Consider the following 19486-nt stretch of genomic DNA (forward strand, 5'->3'; position numbering starts at 1 on the left):
ACTCCCAGCTGTCCGAGTCTCTTTCTTTTAAAGTTCCCAAGCCTCCTTCCCACTCCTTACTTCCTCAGTCCCGTTTAGCTCTTTTGTTTCCAGAGAGGAAAGCACCAGCATTAATATTCCAGGCTGAAGAAAAATACAGGAATGTGATGCTAAAAAAAAAAAAAAAAAGAAAAAAAAAAGGACGCTTCCCTTTCCCCTTTCTCCACACTTGGACAAAAGCAAATTGTAAAAGACTCTTCTTTCCTTTCCCTTCCTGGCTGGCCACAGTCCCAGATATGTCAGGGTAACCCCAGCCCTGCTCCGAACCAGCCTCAGACAACGGTGGCCACTGGAAACGGGGGAAACTTCACTCAGGATTTAACAGCTCAGCAGAACCCGCCTCCTCCCCACTCCAGCACAGGGAGGGAGGAGGAGGAGGAATGCTCTGGGGGCTGAAATACTGCACAGCATCACAGAGCACTTCAGAGATGGTGACTCCAGCTTTAACTCTTTCCTTTACGTGTCCTAGCTTCCTGGCACTCCCCAACCACGTCTTTCTCTTTCCTCCCATTAAATAGACACTGTCTCAAGGAAAAATAACCCTGTGAGAAGTGTGTTTCCCCATCAGTGACAATAACAGCTCTGGTGTTTAAAAGTTAATTTTTCAAAACCCCATTATTTCTGCTTTCTATCCTTCTTTTCCTTGTTTGTTTGCTTTCCTGGACTTCTCCAGTGAGATTCAATTTCTTTTTCAGGTCCTTATGTATGTCAGTATAGTCTTTTCTGCAAACACCAGATGAGCATGGCTGTTTGTTAAGTTGCAGTTTTTAAAGAGATCAGGATATTTATTATTGTACTAAAACAGGAGTTGTATGTATTTCCCATGAATGTGCACTATCAGTGAAAAAAGAAAAAGGAGAAAAGGTACAGAAATGTCTACAGAGACATGGATAAAGACAGGGTCATGTCCTCTGCTCTCCCCTCATGGTGTAAATGACACCATTCTATTGAGCTGACATAAACTGGCACAGCTATACTGCCAGCACCTGGTCTTTAGGTGATTCACACTGGCTTTACTGTGCTGTGCACCTTTAGTGTGAAACACCACTTAATTGTAGTCAATGGACAACACATAGAAACATCCAGGACCTTAATGCTACTTGTACTATTTTCCAATATTTCACTTATTTACAGAGATGCTGTTACATTTCCATGATAATATATTGTATTTGACTTCAGTTTTCTTAGAGGAAGGGAAGATCTACCTTCTACTTCCCTTAAAATTAATGTTTCAAGGATAAAAAACCCTTTCTTTTCTTTCTCTTCTTCCTTATTTGTTTCATTATTCCTGAAGTTGTCCAATGCACTGAGAAAAATTAGTAGTGGTTTTGCTAATATGTGTCCACAGCTTTTGCATTTTGTGGCCAGTGGTTTGCCCTGGCGGAAGGGTAGGATGCTGAATGCCCATGATCACATTAAAATGAGAAAGTGCTTGGCCTCTATCACAGAATCACAGAATGCACTGGGTTGGAAGGGACCCTTGAAGATCATCTTGTCCAACCCCCCTGCAGTGAGGAGGGGCATCTTTAACTAGATCAGGTTGCTCAAGGCCCCATTAAGTTTGACGTTGAATGTCTCTGGGGATGGGGCCTCCCCCATCTCTCTGGGCAACCTGTTCCAGTATTTCACTACCTTCATTATAAAGAACTTCCTCCTAATGCCCAACCTAAATCTACGCTGCTGCAGTTTAAAACCATTGCCCCTCGTCCTGGCACCACAAGCCCTTTATAAACAGGCCCTCCCCAGCTTTCTTGTAGATCCCCTTCAGATATTGAAATGCTGTTATAAGATCTCTCTGGAGCCTTCTCCAGACTGAACAACCCCAACTCTCCCAGCTTATTTTCATAGAAAAGGGGCTCCAGCCCTCTGATCATCTTCATATCCCTTTTCTGGACCTACTCTAGCAGGTCCACATCCTTACTGTGCTGAGGACTCCAGAGATGTATTCAATATATCCTACCCTATCCTATCCTATCGTATCCTATCCTATCCTATCGTATCCTATCCTTTCCTATCCTATCCTGTCCTATCCTATCCTATCCTATCCTGTCCTGTCCTATCCTGTCCTATCCTATCCTATCCTATAATACCATATCATATCCTACATCCACTGGGAGGTACCTCTCACAAGGATCATAAAACTGGAGTTCTGCAGAACAGGTGTGGGTAATATTTTCCAGTGAAATCAGTGGTAGGGCTGCTGGTTTATTAATCTTGACAGGAAAAAAATTTACTCTGAACATTATACCATTTCATTGTGACATTTTAAAGAAACCAAACTTTAAAATGAGGTTTGCATTTCAATGTTTCCTCCAGTTTTATTAAAAAGATTGAAAAAAAAAAAGAAAGAAAAAAGGCTTTACAAAGCTGAAACCAAGCATTTAATATGGGATAGATTAGTAAAAACAAAACAAAACAAAACACAACAGCAATAAAAACAAACAAACAAACAAACCCAGAAATACATTACCTCAGTTTTCTTGGGTTTGGTGATAATTTGAAAGCATATGGAGGCAAAACACCACTTATCTGCATAGGTGTAATGAAACCAAGGAAAACACACTCAGTACATGACAACAAAGAACGAAGGTTCTATATTATCTCTGCTGTCTATCATATTATAGATGTATAGAATTATATGTCACATACGTACATATAGATATATAGAATACATAGATCTATAGAGCATAAATATTTTCTGTGAGAACACACAGCTTTGCTCTCCCAATCTGATGTAAAGAGTAGCATGCTACAGAATTTGTCTTAAATGTATTCAAGAGTGGCAGATTAGTGAAGATGATAGATTGTAAGGCAGCTGTAGGAAGAGACTAGCACACAAGAAGACACAGAGCCATGGGAATTATCCTCAAGGCCAATTGCTATTAGTATCTTTATCTGAGGTGAGGAATAACCTTGAAATATTTGGCATCAGGATTTCTTAGAAAGTAAATAATTTATACAGGCCAACGTGGACCTCTTGGTAAAGAGAACTTATACTTTAAGGGGCCAATGCAAGGTCATACAACAAGAAGTGAAAAGATACATGAATCATGCATAAGATAGGTGTAGATGTGGTGCTTAGTGACATGGTTTAGTGGTCATCTTGGCAGTGCTAAGTTAACAGTTGGACTTGATCTTAAAGGTATTTTCTAGTCTAAACACATCTATGGTTCAGTAAAGAACAGTATCTTAGAAGGTAACTATTCTGTAAGAGTCTTAAAGGTCACGATATGTAAGACACTGGAAAAAAGCTTTTGTTGAGATACTGCAGCAAGGAGAAGGTCTGTGAGCATGCCAGTGGGAAGCTGGGAAGTTGCATGTAGTGTCAATAAAATGGTTACACATCAAGCTTTTCAAAAGGGTTGCAAATGGTTCAAAAAGTGACCTGATACCTGGATATGATCCTATTGAAAGAGAGGAGGGGAAATAACTGTGTGGAAGTCACAGTCACACCTCGGTCATGGTCTGCTCAGGCATACAAAGGAAAGTGGCTTCTGAAAATGAAGTGCTTTTTTAATCTGGCAGGGGGGGCAGAAGGATGAACAAGGATTAGGAATTAAATCTTGACAATTGCAGACTTGAAGTAATGGCAATTGTTTGTAATTATTAATAATGATGTCAGCCAACCCCTGAGATAATTTCCCCAGGAATGTGGTTGTTTTCTGCTGCTTAGTCTTCAAATCAAGGCTTTTGGCTGGACTGGAAGCCAGGGTAAAAGGATGGAATAAGATCCCTATGGACACATTTATATAGGAAACTTGAGATCAAAATGGCACCCACCCCTGAAGAATGCAGCTGTCTGGAGGCTTGTGGAAATGAACTCTTTAGCCCACCAAACTGACATGAGCAATTTGAGAAAGGTAGAATGCAATGTTCAAACCCTGTAGCCCTCAGAACGGTTTTAATAAGGAACTGAAAATTAATGCTATGTCCACAAAGGGAAAATATGTATCTGTTTAAGTACTGTGAGTCTTTCTGTGTTCTGCTTTAGGTGTCAGACTTTAAAACATGTATAGCGAGTGTGACAAGGGGTGTGCACGCAGCTACACTACTTTGGGTGCTAAGGAATTAACTGGAAAATCAGCTACCTCCTGAACTAGGATTCTTTCTCATTTCTACAAAACCTGGAGAGTTAAGGTCGCAACAAGAAGACAACAGCCAGGGGAGGGAGTGGGAAGAGCTTTCTATTTCAACAGACATCCAGGCAATCCCCTAGAGAGAATGGGAGAGACTGCTTACAAGGAAGGTGAGAAGAAGCAAGAGGCTTGGGAAAGCTGCTTTGTACAGTGCTGGGGAGCTGGTAGCCAGATAAGCAGGTGTAGGTTTCCCTGCCAGTGCCGCTGGGGGTTTGTTGGAATGAAGAGCACCAGAGCCTGAATCCTGTGAAGCCAGACATTGTTCATGCTGTAATAACGGACAGGTTTCTTGAACCCCACTGGCTCTTGGCTTTCCTAAGAGGGAAGGAGGCTATTATTAGCGATCTGACTGGGGTCACAACCCAGCCAGCAGCTGTGGAAATAACAACTAATAGTGTAAATGGGGGAACTGCGCTGTAACCCCCTGCATGTAAGCAGGAAAAGGAGTCAATGCAGGGAGGCTTGCAAAAGCAGTGACCCATAATAAAAAGAGCAGTGCCTGGTTAGTCAGATCAGGCTCCTAAAATAGAAAGGCACTTTTGATAAATACGTTGGCCTCATTTGGGTCTTCACTTTTTAAATATACATTTTTTTCTGTGGAGTCTCTGGGGATGTTGCTTAGAAATTGGTGATGCAACGTGACACTTCAGGCTTTAAGAAAATAAATATTACAGACTTTAAAATTAAATGTTTTAAATGGTAGGCTAAGCCTTCTAGGTACCGACAAGGGTTGGTCAGCCTGAAAGGTTCAGGATGTGTCTGAGACATAGTGAAATCCTGTTGTCTGGGTGTTATTATTGGTCTGTGCTGAAGCTGACCTTGAATTTAGCACCTCTCCTTGACTGGTTTACAGACCTTCCTGGTGAGAGGAAGGCTCACACATGGACCCATTTCTTGTTCTACATCTGGTTGACATCTGGGATGGAAACATCAGCTAGAGAGAGCCAAACATCATCTGGCCAAGACTGACACAAGTTCTACCCCAAAATGACTGATGCAACTGGTGTTGTGTACACTAACATGAAAGTGTTTTGCTGGAGAGCACATGAATACAAAGATTGCCATCTGCTGGCCTTGCAAACCAGGAGTGATAGAGCCATGGCAATGTACTGCAAAGGATTTCTTGATGACACAGCTCTATGGTGCAGCATTTAGAAAACAGCAGAAATAGTCTTGGGATAGTCACATACAGTCACAGAAATAGTTCTTGAAGGGGGGCTACAAGAAAGCTGGGGACTGTTTACAAGGACATGTAGCACTAGGACAAGAGGCAACAGTTTTAAACTAGAGAAGTATGGATTTAGCTGGGACATTAGGAAGAGGTTCTTTACTATGAGGGTGGTGGAACACTGGAAGAGGTGGCCCAGGGAGGTGGTGAAGGCTCCATCCCTTGGTGGGGCTCTGAGCAACCTGATCAAGCTGGGGATGTCCCTGCTTACTGCAAGGAGGCTGGCGTAGCTGACCTCTAGAGGTTCCTTCCAACCCAGTGCATTCTATGATTCTATGAATCTATGATTCTATGATTTGGAAAAGGAGACTTCATCAGCTCCAATGATCAATGAAAAGGGCCAATGTCCCTCTCTTACATCAGTATAAACCCACAGGGAAGCTGTACTACTGGCATCTCATCAAGTGCAGGTTCAATATTGTCCCATGAAATACCATTGATTGCCTCTCCCAAATCATGTGCCTGCAGGGCAAAATGATTTTGACCATGGGAATGAACTCACCAGCTGCAAGGGCCTGGGTGCAAATTCACCTCTGCACCAGACTGCTTTGTGCTGGCATAGGTCTGAACACTGATCCATGCAACCTCCTTTCTCAGACATGGCTTTTTCTTATTTCTCTCCTTTCAACTTCTGTTCATCTGAGGAACTGCCAGCTGATGTTGGACCCTTCTAAACAGAAGGGAAAGCCTCTCCTGGCCCAATTTTGTGGAACACAGCAGATGTATGCAGGAGAGAAGTTGGTGCTTATGCAACTTCTCTCTTTGCACAAATATTAGGACTTGAATTCTTAATTCAGAGGTCTCAGGTCTGCTCTCTGATAGTTGTTTTGTCCAAATGCAATCACTTATGGATTTTCACACTTGGAAGAGGATCAGGTAGAAACTCTCCTACAATAAAATCAGCTTATGCACTTACCAGGGAAAACTCAGCTCTCCTCTACCCTGGTAGAGGAACTTCAATGAGATTCAGCTAGCAAACAGAGGGTATTACTTTTGCACATATTTGTGGGTCTCATTACCTAACAAAAAATATTCTGGTTCACAGATCTTTTTCTTGCACTCTGTAATTTAAATAAAAAAAGATTCTTTGGTTTTGTTTTGGTTTGTTGTTTTTTTTTTTTTCCCTAAAGATTTGTTTTGGTTATAAAATTGGAAGGGTAGGAGTAGAGGAGGATCATATTTAAAAAACAGACTGTGCTACAGTTCAGCAATAAAAGAGCCTTCCAAAATAGGGCTGTGCTCAGTGATTACTCTCAGTAATTATGTGTCAGAATGCTTTGGGGATGAATATAAAAAAATTACTGGTTACATGGCTGCATGCATTCTTGTCCTAACATTCATTGCTAGTCCATGGAAGAGATTCAAATCCTCTAATGGATCTAAGTCAGAAAAGCACTTAAGCATATACTGAAGTTTCACCTCAATTTGGTGCTCTCATGGCTCTATGGAGGGAAGGGAAGGCAAGGCAAGAGAATGAAGTAGAACAAGAATGTAATCTTTATGTCCTTTTGTCTCAGGTCAGGCTGAAGACAGTTCAAGCCTGAAAGTGACAGATGGAAATAATATCATGTACCACTCTTCACGTCAGGCTATTTATGCTCACTTGCAGGAATTCATTGCCCTTGCCTTTGTTTATATGCTATTGGGCACATTGCAGTATTTAATCTTCAGTGGAGTCACTCTTCTTTCCTTCATGTGTATGAGCACTCCTGTGTTTTACTCAGCGGCAGCCTGCAGCTCTCCCCCATCTCCCTTGGGCTGAACTACATCTTTTCTGCCAGATGCTTTTGGAATCTTTCATTGATGGGTGGCAGAGGAGGGAGGGGCACTCATTGCAGTAGGTTCTCTGACTATCAGATGCTCCACAGGCCAGGGATCACAAAAAAACAGGAGAAAATGTGGAGTCATAAAAAGGGAGAAAAGGAATACAAATACTTGGAACTCCAGGTTTCTTAAGTTCTCTTCTTGAATTAGTTTTCATCACTAGTGTCTACACCCCAAACCTTGGAGAAGCACACTAGGAGACAGGGAAGAAAAGACCAAGTATCTGCTTAAACTCAAGCATTTAGAAAATTGTTTTAGAGATTTAGACTGGATATTAGGAAAAAGTTCTTTACTGAAAGAATGGTCAGGCATTGGAACTGACTTCCCAGGGAGGTGGTGGAATCGCCATCCCTGGAGGTGTTCAAGAATAGTGCAGATCTGGTGTTTCAGGATACAGTTTAGTGGTCATGGTAGTTGGGTTATGGTTGGACTCAATGATCTTAAAGGTCTTTTCCAACCTTAATGGTTCTACAATTCTATGAAAATCAAGTGAAAGCTGGCTTTAGAAATCATTTAGAGTGAGATGAAGATCCCACAGCTTCCTGTAAGGGGTTTCATTTGTTTTGGGAAGGCCTGTGTCAGCCTGCTGAGTATGCTGTTTGGATGGCAAGTACAGTTCTTCCTGTTTTCTTGCAGAATTTTATTTCTCTTCTGTGGGTTTCTAGGGGCAGAGCCTACTCACCTGAGAGAGGAGACAAATAGCTAATTTGCTTAGTCTCATCATTCTACTAGGCTACAGGCACATGAATCCTGTGACCTTCCTGCACTACTTCTGGAAGCAGAAACAGGTGTAGAATGATGTAGACAACTCATTCTCAAATCATAGTTCATAAAATGATGGTTGAGTGGTCAGAACAATGCTGACTGCTCTGGTGCTTTCAACTAAAAACATATGAAGGAAGTAGTGCAAAATGGTGTGAGAAGTCACGAGCCATGACATTGGTCCAAAGGATTTGCAAACTAGGGGTTTGGTTGTTAGTTTTTGTTTTTAAGGTCAGTGGTCCAATCTCAACTCAGATTGGAATGAAACCCAAACTGGTGCTATGTAGGGAGGTTTTCACCAGGTCAAAAACTAACAATGCTATTGAATCCTAACAATTTTCCTAGCAGAAAAAACAAATAAAAAAGGATCCTGATACAGTGTCTCACATTGAGGAGATGTACATATGCATCTCTTTCCTGTGCAGTAATACTGGTTTAGAGGTAGTGGTGGGATTGTGAGCTCTAGGCAAGAGGTCGGACCTGATGATCTCAAAGGTCTCTTCCAACTTCAACAGTTCTATGGTCCTATGGTGCTAATTTTTAATCAAGCAATAATAGAAAGTCTGGGGGGTTGAGGTTCCTGAGATAGTCTCCTTCTAAAGGCAATAAATCCACATAAACAAAATTGGTGCAGAAGGGATTAGGATATACAGCAGAGGTAGGGAGTGGTCTCTGCCATGCACAATCAGTGTCAGTATTTTCATTCAGGATAAAAAATAGTTTTAAGGGTGGAAGAACTTACGCACATAAATTCCACAGCTCAGTTTTGCACTGCAGGATGAGAGACATTTTTCACAGTAATTGACAAAGGACATTCCAGCAACTAGTGAGATCTGGATTTCATTATATATTTTGGACTGCAGTGCAAAAATACTAACTGCCAGAAAAAAAAATGTGTTTGAAGCATGTTTTATTAATATATTGCTGCTGTTCTTGGATTGTACCCCTATAGAGGCTCATATCTGAAATGACACATTTGATAGGCTATATACTAGATAGCATTTCAAGGTTTTGTTTTGGGTTTTTTTTGGATGTGATTCTCTTACAATATACAAAGGCTGTCCGTATTGCTATTTTTAAGCATTTGGAGACAAACTGTCACTGCCTTTCTCCAGCTGATGATTGCTGTGAGCTGTTTCTGGAGCACTTTAGTGCCCATGTACTGGAAGCACTGGTATTACTACAGTGTAGTAAGCTCTTACCACCGAGTTTAGTAGCTCTCTATGTACAGTATGACTTCCCAGTGCAGGCAGCATCTGTTTAAATACATGGGATAAAGCAGTTCCATGTTGTCAACATTCCTGTCCAATGAATGGGATGAGTCACAGGAGAAACTGTGGCAGGAGGCTCGTACTGAGCAAACCTGGAAGTCCAAAAGATTTCTGTTTGTTTCCCTGTCATGTCACCTTAGAGACATATACCGATAACAAGAATCTCCCTGATAATTCATGATCTCCAAAAAAGAACGAAAAAGAGAGAGCAATCTGTATAGCAGGAATCTATATGGCAGATTCACTTCACAGTAAGGAGAGTCAGGATATTTCCACTGCTGGTTTTGCTTTCTCATCTTCATGCTAAAGGCAGTCTTGTGCATAAACCCACATGTCTTCCTGATACGTGAGCCCTGCTGCCTTGAGATCAATGGCAAAGTTGCAGTCTTCAGTGAAGGATCCTGGATTTTGCTTGTATTTACACAATTAAGCTGAAAACTTAAGGGCGATCACAGCCTTCCAAAAATTAAAGAGAAAGAAACGAGAAAGGAAATACGTTGTAAATGAGATCCCAGGTGAAACAAATGGTCCAAGTTTTCATGTCTGGATGTTGTTATTTTTTCCACAATTACTATAGCAAGCTCCTGCTTTCACTTAGGGGAGGTGACCTGGGTTTTATCCAGTAGCAATGGAAATGTAACATACAAACGACCAGAACTGTTAAAGCCGCTTTACTCATATGTGTCAGCACTAGGAAAATCAAGATACAGCAGAAATAGTTCAGTCAAATACAAAATTTTGTGAGTGTATATGTGTGTCCATGGACTCAAAATGAAAAGCAAGGAACTGAAAACTGCTGCTTGTGAAGAAGAGATTATCTTAAGTACCAAGTAATGTATAGTAAGGTAAGTTATCTTACGTGCTGCAGATATCTTAGAAAGTCACATTGTTGGAGTAAGGAAGTCTAATTTACACTAATACCACCTTCGGATGTGAAGGCATCTAGCACAGCATGTCTACTGCAGTTAGAAATGCCACTGTATTTGGCCCTCTAGTTCTCTTAATTGTCCTTTGGACAGAGGTGGTTAATACTAAATGGTCATATGATGCATATTCTTATAAAGTCACCAACTCACTTCACCTCCCATAGGGAGTAATTTTCTAATCCCCAGAAACATGAGGACACATATCCACATTCTCCAAGACCTTTTGGATCTATACCTCACTGCAGGATACAAAGGAGATGACCAGATACCCAGTCTGTCTCATTCCTTTTCCACAGAGTGTTCTCTGTTTCGAATTTGTGTTGCCAGTATTACATTTGCTACCCCTCCCAGAGGGCAAAAAACACGCCAAGACAGAGAAAGAAACCCAATCTATTATGGACTAACCACGTTGCAATTTATCAAAAACTACCTGCCGAACTCTACTGGTTTTACACCTCCACTAATGCCCCATCTCTTGAAAACTGTCTGCAAATAACTGTTGCTGACAGTTGTTTGATGTTAAAACAACCTTACTCTTGTTAACTGTTAAGAATTCATTTAAGGAGAATGGTTTTATGACTTCATCCATGGTAGCTCTAAGGAGCCTGGCTGTGGTCAACATGCTAGTGTACTTGCAATCAAAAAATCTCGGACAGGAAGAAAATATTTTTTTCAGGGAGACTATAATCTCTGTTGAAGACACTAGGTGGATTGATGGATGCCAGAGCTCAAGGGACCATGAGAGAATGGAGGCAGGAGTGCCAGGCCATTGTCATAGCCCACCAGTGGCCAAAGTTTTGTCAATTAGCTCAGCGGTAGTGGAGTGGAAGCATTTTAGCAAAGAGGAGATTTGTGGGATTTTTAAGAAACAATATAAAGGAGAAGAATGTGACAAATGTGACAAAATATGATTTTATTTATCAAGAGCAAGAAACAAAGAGAACCCAGTATAGCACTAACCTTTCATTGCTTAGTTCATTTAAGGCAAGATCTCAAGTTTTCGTGTTAGAGAAATATTTCCTTATTGCTCTACCAGTAGCCAGAAAAGTCTGACATGTGTGTGACTAACATCTGCATGCCATCATGCACAGCAGACGGTGGGCTATAAAATGTCAAGAAGTTTTGCTAATGGAAAGATCAGCAGCAGAGTGGAACACCAAACAAAACTATTTATAGAGGGAGAGGTCTAATTCTCTTTGAGAAGAACAACACAAGTGATTGAAAGAGTGAGAGACTGATTTATGAGGAGATAGTGAAATAAGTAGGTATGTTAAGTTTGGGCAAGCAACAAGCCCAGGCTGTGATATGAACAACCAAAGAACAGAAGATTTTTTGATAGGAAGTTTAGGGCAATGGGAATACCAGACAAAGGCAAGTCTGGAGTGAGGCTTTTGAGGCTGAGGAGATGTATTATAATTTTGCAAGGAGCTTCCCAAGAGAGATAGCAACATCTCATGTGCCTGAGTCACTTAAATCTGAGCTGGGCAGAGCATTAGAGAATATCTTGTTGGTGGGGAAAAAGTCCTAGATGACTGGATTGGTCTTTTGCATTGCTCCGTGTCTTTCTGGCATTCCAGTCCTGGTGAGTACTGAATACATACACATCTTATGCAGAAAGAAGGAAAATAGGAAGTGTCCACCCAAGCTTCAGGTGTGACTTGACCCATTATAAACATGAGCCTACTGATCCTACAGAACAGGCACAGATGTCAACGAGTGAGCTGGGCTCTGCTAGGTTCACACATCATCAGCAAACTTATTAAGATGTAAAGGCGCAGCCAAATAGTTTTCTCTTTTCCTATATGCCAGTTCTAACACGGCTGCAGCTGAAGGAAGACCTGTGTGGCAAGTGGCAGTGCAGTTGTAATTTGGAGCTTAACTCAGCTGGCAGCCCTGGTCCAGGTGTAATGGGAGGTGGGATATCAGCTTGATTCCAAGGAGCTCTCAACAGCATGACAAGCTAATTCCTAGCTTTTATTTTTTAAACTGTTAAAGTTTGATGAACTGATCTTAAATATTAATAGGCATAGCACTTCAATTTCTAGAAAATCAGGTACTTCACAGTCTTTAAGGGAAGGCAGTGAGTGAGTTGTTTGCTTGATGTTAGAAATGTGCCTGACAAATTTTCCAAGTCATGGCCATACTCAGTATGGAAACAGCCTTAACTTTCCCACTGCCCCTGGTTTCAGTGGATTAACTTTGTGTGAAAGACTGTGCCACTTCCCCTGCAGAAGCAATGTGTAGGAGTTGTTGCAGAGAAAGAAAACTGATGATTTCCATGGATCAATTCTTTCAGTCTATTCACATCTGAATTAAACAAGCTTAGAAGAGATGGATGATGGTATACAAGCCTGTTTTAGTGACCACGCAGACACAGAGAGGTTGTCTGGGGCATTGCATGGTAACACAGCAGCCTATTTAGACAACAGGTCTTATGAGGAGTGGCTGAGGGAACTGGAGTTGCTTAGTCTGAAGGAGTCTGAGGTGAGACCTCATTGCTCTCTACAGCTCCTGGAAAGGAGGTTGTAGTGAGGTGGGTATGGTCTCTTCTCTCTAGTATCAGGTGATAGTACAAGAGGAAATGGCCTGAGACTGTGCCAGGGGAGGTTTAGATTGGAAATTAGGAAAAATTTCTTTCCTGAAAGAGTAGTCAGGCATGGGAACAGGCTGGCCAGGGAGGTGATGGAGTCACCATCCTTGGCGATGTTCAAGAAATGTGTGGACGTGGCACTTTGGGACATGGTTTAACGGTCATGGTGGTCTTAGGTTGATGGTTGGACTTGATATTAGAGGTCTTTTCCAACTGAAACGATTCCATAAGTCTATTACACGATCTTCACAGCCTTGCTATTGGCCACCAAACTATACCGTAACTGTTTTGCAACGCCATCTAGTGACACATACGGATGCCTCAAACTCTGAAACTCCTTCGTCAGATTTTATTCCATGGAATTGAACAGCCAATGGTTTTGCAAGGAGGAGAAATGTTAATATTTTACAGTGACAATTAGACTAAGAGACAGGCTAGGAACTTTTGAACCATAGGATACGAGCTGTTAGTGTTTTCTAAATGAAAGTTATAATTGTCCACTGAAGCAGTAACCTGTTCCCAGGAAGCATTGAAGTTGGGTTGTCAGCCACAGTCCTGTTCTAGCTCCACGTCTTGGTGTGAGGTCTTGTGATATACAAATGCCTCTCTCCTTTTAATATAAATAAAAACCATTCCCAGTTACGTTTCAGGGGGAAATCTCCCCCAGATAAACACAGTATGTAAATTAAACTGGTACTCTTCTTTTAGAATGAATTAAAATATCCTCCCCTTAATCAGAGGCCTATTAAAATGGAAGCCTTGCTGAGAATTTACTGATGATCCTCCACTCGATAAGTCTGCTACATAGCAAGCTTCCAAGATTTATAGATCTGTGAGGAATGAGAGGCAAAAAGAGTCGTAGAATAGCCAATAACCTCCTTCTACAATCTTTAGCTGTCTAGAAAGCCACAAATATTCTTTCCCCATATTTTTTCAAACTTCAGTATTTTGTTAAATGTTGAATTATTTCTTGATTTAATTTTTTTTTAACTTTGGATCTGGTACTATTTTTTTTCTCTAGTTAAGAAAAAAACCACAACAACATTAATGAAAATTTTATGTATGAAAAAAATATAATAATTCTGAGGAATGGTGAAGCCCTTCTTATCCTGCAGCAAGCTTGTAAATTAATTCTCACCCTTTCTAATGACCCTTCTTACTCTGGTTCTCCATTTGCCATCCTTGGTCAGGTCATAACAGGAAGTTACTCTGCATCTACTGTATTCCTCCCATCCTGTCCCTTTTGAAGGGTTCTGGCTGTTTCACAATGCAAACATTTGGTCTGGGTTTTGCACTGAACAGAAAATTTTGGAATAACCCTTTAATCCAAGCCACACGTCTCTTCCCTCAGCCCCTTTCTCTAGCTGACTTTACAAATGGAGGACTGTGATTAAGGGATACACTCTTCTCTCAGTAGCACTCCACCACAGGCCAAACTCATTCATAGGGGGAAAAATGGTATTTTAAAACTTTCCACTCCCTGTGTATGTAGGGAAAAAATGAGCACATTCAGACCGGGAGAATTCTCCATCCTGCTGGATGCCCTCTAGAAGGCAGAGTGTAGTCTGAACAGAAGCTATGAGGTGCGATGAAGTGATAACTAGAAGCCCTCTTTGTGTGGTAAGTCTATTTTAGTCATAAAATCTCTGACCACAGATCCGCCTCTGTAGAAGGTAGGTTCCTTTTCTGTTATTCCAGGAAGCAAGTGTAATAACATGTTATCTATCAGGTCAGAAATACATGTGGCTAGGCATTGATAAGTGTTTTTATTAGAATCAAGTGGGACAATGCAGAACAATGCCATGGTGCCTTCATTTAGTACATTCAGTGACCCATCTCAGGCCAGTGTTTTTATGAGAATCTGTACAGACGCATATAAACACAAACCTCAGTCCCTGTCGCGCCATTCACAAAGGAGCTGTTATGGCAATGCTGTATTTTTTTTCCTATTTCACACGTTGTGGCCTAGCATAGAGGATAATGTTGTCTATATCTATTATTTCCTATTTGAGATCCTAGAACTGAGAGCTGACATTTAGCAATATGCAAGCCTCTGCAGGTCACTTTTCAAACATAGCCAGTGGCTCATGGAAGCCCTTGTGTTAGCCATAGTTTGCAAACAGGGAAACAGAGGGGTAGAAAATGTCGGTGGCTTGATATGTCACTCCTTTTCTTGAAGAGAAGGAGTTGGGGTGTCTCTTGATGAAAAACTCAATATGAGCTGGTAATGTGCACTTGCAACCCAGATAGCCAACTGTGTCCTAGGCTGCATCAACAGAAGTGTGCCCAGCAGGACAATGGAAGTGATTTCTCTCTACTCTGCTCTTGTGAGATGGAGTGCTACACCCAGTTCTGGTGCACCCAGCAAAAGAGGGACTTTGAACTGCTGGATTGGGTCCAGAGGAGGGCCATGAAGATGATCAGAGGGCTGGAGCACCTCCCCTATGGGGACAGGCTGAGAGAGTTGCATCTGTTCAGCCTGGAGAAGGCCTTGGCAAGATCTTATAGTGGCCTTCCAGCACCTGAAGGGGGCCTACAAGACAGCTGGGGAGGGACTTTTTACAATGGCATGAGATAACAGGATGAGGGGAAATAGATTTAAGCTGGAAAAGGGTGGATTTGGACTGGATATTAGAAAGAAATCTTTAGAGTGAGGGTGGTGAGACACAGGAACAGGTTGCCCAGGGAGGTCATGGATGCCCCCTCCCATGAGGTGTTCAAGGCCAGGCTGGATGAGGCCCTGAGCAACCTGCTCTAGTGGAAGGTGTCCCTGCCCATGGCAGAGAGGGTTGTAACTAGATGATCTTTAAGGTCTCTTCTAAACCAAACCACTCTATGATCCTTTTATTTGGAATAAACTTCAGAACTATTAGTTCCCCTTCCCTTTCTGTCTACGCAGGCCATGGACTCAGACCTGCTAGTTTTGAAATTGAGTTTATCTCTTATCAGCTCTTTTAGTCAATGAAATGATGGGCTATGAGGATGAAGAAAAGAACATGAATTAATATTTGGATTATCCTGTATTCTTGTGTATTACCTTGAAAAGCTTCCTAAGGATACGACCCAAGTTCTGTAGTTTTAATTCTAAAATGTCCATAATGTCCTGTTAAAGGCAGCCAGTCTTAGGACACTGCATATTTTCAACCCTGGAATGCATGATTCATTTTTAAAAATGTATTTTTTCTGTTACTGCTACTAGTGGGCCTCTCATCACCTCATCTGTGTGTTTCTGTCTTTCCTGTCCTTAGCCACAAAAGGCAGGATTCCCACTCATGCAGTTTTTCCATCCCATGGAATGCTAGAGTGCTAGCTGCCAGTTTGTCTGTTGAAAAGCCCCAAAGTAACCTGCTTTTTTCCTGAGCGTGGATAACAATGATGATGCAGCCCTGATGTCAGAGAAGGGTTTTCAACTTTAGCAGGCCTGATGGGCAGCTATGCATGGAAAACCAATACCAAAAAGAATGAAAATCCAAGATCACGTTAGGAAAGCAGCAGGGAGAGCAGAGGACAGGCTTCAAAGCTACGCAACATATTCCAGGCTCACTCAGGCCTTGCCTGCCACAGCATAAACACAATTGCTGGTGGACTGGCAATTGATGACAGGATGGAGGGTACAAACTAACTCACCACTAAACCTTCCCTTCACGGCACCATCTCTTCTACTTTGACTGTGGCTGAGAAGATTTTCCTCTTTCTCTGGCTTTAAAAGTACGCTCTAGATGTACTACTGTTCTAACTCTCCACACATGCCACTTTTTCTGCATGTGTTGTCAGCTTTCCTTTTCTTCATTAGGATAAGACTCCCTTCTTTCTCTCTCTTCCCCTCCATTGGCTTGAAGACTGGAGTTTAAACTTGCTTATGAATGACTACATTGCTGCTTATTGCTCATTTCAGTTCTGCTTCTTAAATCATAGAATCATGGAAATGGTTGGGTTGGAAGGGACCTTAAAGATCATCTAGTTCCGACCCCCCTGCCATAGGCGGGGACAGCTCCCACTAGACCAGGTTACTCAAAGACTCATCCACTATGGTCGTAAACACTTCCAGGGATGAGATATCCACAACTCCACTGGGCAACCCATTCCAGTGTTTCACCACCCTCATAGTAAAGAACTTCTTCCTAATGTCTAATCTAAATCTACCTGCTCTAGTTTAAGACCATTGTCCCTTGTCCTTTCTCCACAGGCCATTATAAGTCACTTCTTGCAGCATCCACTGGCAACTTGGCATGTCTGAGATGGCAATGATAATCCCAGATGTGAGAATCTTGACCCTCTAAATCCAGGGTCTGTGTCCCAGCTGTTGGTAAATTCTGATGTGAAAAAGATGGAGTATGTTGGGGAGCTGGCCTAAACAACTGACCTCGGAAGGAGCTCACATTTATTTGGACCACGTCTGCAAACTGCAGAAATGCTTTGGGTATGTTTGACTCATTCATTTACTGCACAGGAAACACTATCAAAGATTTTTGACTGGTCAAGCTGGGAATCTAATACATTTTGGAAAGCGAAGACCCTTATAACTGCATGTCTAATAAGGTATCTAAATTTGCTTGTGTTCTTCTTCAGTCCTGCTTCTTCAGTCAAATGCACACTCTCTAAAATCATACTGAGGACACATGCTCATATTAGGGATAAAAGCACCTATAAAGAATCAGAGCTTAGAGTTTGCACTGATGTCTCTGGAGATTCTATAGGTCAAGAGAAGCATTAGAGTCAGGAGTAAAGGCAAAGGCTGTATATTGCATTATGTGAATTCCAGATGTATTGGAGACCCTGCACCCACAGCCTTCCTTTTGAGCTCAAGCATCCTAGGTGTCATCCTACAGAACAGGCATAGCATGCTGCACTGCTGGTGTCTTCTGTACTGCAGCAGCTTGCTATATTTTTCTTGGTTTCGGAACACTACGCAAAGAGCTATGTGAGGCGGCTTTCCCCCAGAGAATGCTGTGACATGTAAGATACTGGGAGGGATGCTGGCAATGTCTGTGGAGTTCAGTGATCTCTTATTATTTGAGAGAAGAGGGAATGATGTTTTGTCCTCAAAACCAGGGGAGGAAGAAGGAAATTCTAGGTATATTGTGTTATAATATGCAGCCTTGGTGGTCACAGATAGAAATTCTTTGATTAAAGACATTGTGGTCTGAGAAACATGTGATTCCAGCTTATTTGAAAGACTGCAAGAGAACAAAGCTAACCATTCAAAAAAGAGGAGAGAATAAAAATGTAGTAGCTACTTTTGATCAACCACCACACAGGTTCAAGCTGAAGGGAGCAGGGTGTTGAAGAACGAAATAGAAAGCCTGCAAGAGGTACACCTCCTGAAACTGACAGTCTTCAACAGCAGCCTGCAAGCAGTGAGGTAAACTGAGGACCTTCACTGAGTCAACACAAAATCTGGGGCATTATCCATTACTGTTGACAGAAGATACAGCTACTAGATTAATCTACCAGATCCAAAATGTTAAACCACTCTGTGGTGTTTTTGCTGAGTTCAGACTGCCTCTATCAGACTATTTGCAGATGTCAGTGAAGACAAATGCCTACAGACATTGTTGACCTCCAACACTCTTCCTGTGTCAGGCAAACCAGGTGCTAGAGGGATTCCTAAGCATTCATTCAGACTTAGCTTTGCAAGAGGCGAATGGAAAGGCTACAGAATGCTACTAACTAATAATCCAAGAAGATTGTATGGATACTCTTTGGAGGAACATTTTGAGGGCTTCTTTTTAGAGGGGCCACTGAAGATATACACTCACAGCCCAGCTCTCCTAGTTTGGAACAGTATCAATTAACATTTACAGTGATGCAAAAGAGAATAAGCAAGAAGAGAGTAGCTTCTCATTTGCTTAATGCACTGTTCAACTGAACTAGCTAGCTGAAATAACAGAAATATTTGAGAACTTCTTTCATTTTACTTGGTCTTTTTCAAGACAATGGTGAATTGTGGAGGAAATGGAACCATCTGTTGAATCATGACATCTGATAGAAAATCCAGGATTTCTCTTCATTTACTACCTGGGCAAAAAAGTTTATTTATATGAGATGCTGGACTGTTTTGTGAACTGCTTCAGCAGGCCAAGCCAAACTGGTCTTCCAGCACCACGAATTTATGTCCTTGCTGTGGCTTCCTTCCAGCATCTTCTCCACTGAACTGTATTTACATTAGCACTGTAAAACATGACTTCATTCAAGTGTCTGAAGTGAAGCACTCACTCACTCCATGTACTTAGTTCTTGATTGTTGCCAGCTGGTGAGAAGTTCCTGATGTCCTTTCCCAGTTGGGCCCCACCATTCTGAATATAATGAGAATTAAAGCCACTGACTTACTGGGGCTGCTCAGGTCCCTGTATTGGTGTTAGTTGTCTGTAGCTGGCATAAATGCAAAATATTGGACAATTAATTTCCTTATCTAAAATTGAAGGATAAACCTATTTTTGAAAGATAACTGCCTTCTGCAGATGTTGTCTTGGTCGTCGGGTCTTTGCATACTGGAGTCTATATACTGGTAAGTCATCTGGATAATTGTTTGTTGCATTTCAATCTGTTTTTTCTTCTCTAACTTTAAAAGATCTTTACAAATGGGAAGTATTTTCATTTTATGGAAGACAGAAACAGAGGGAGAAACAGGCAGAGGATATTGTCTGACCTGGTGTAGATCCTTGTATGGGGCATCTCTAATCTGCTGAATCAACGGGATAGTCCCAAGG

Source organism: Indicator indicator, chromosome 1 (assembly GCF_027791375.1).
Source record: "Indicator indicator isolate 239-I01 chromosome 1, UM_Iind_1.1, whole genome shotgun sequence".
NCBI lineage: Eukaryota > Metazoa > Chordata > Aves > Piciformes > Indicatoridae > Indicator > Indicator indicator.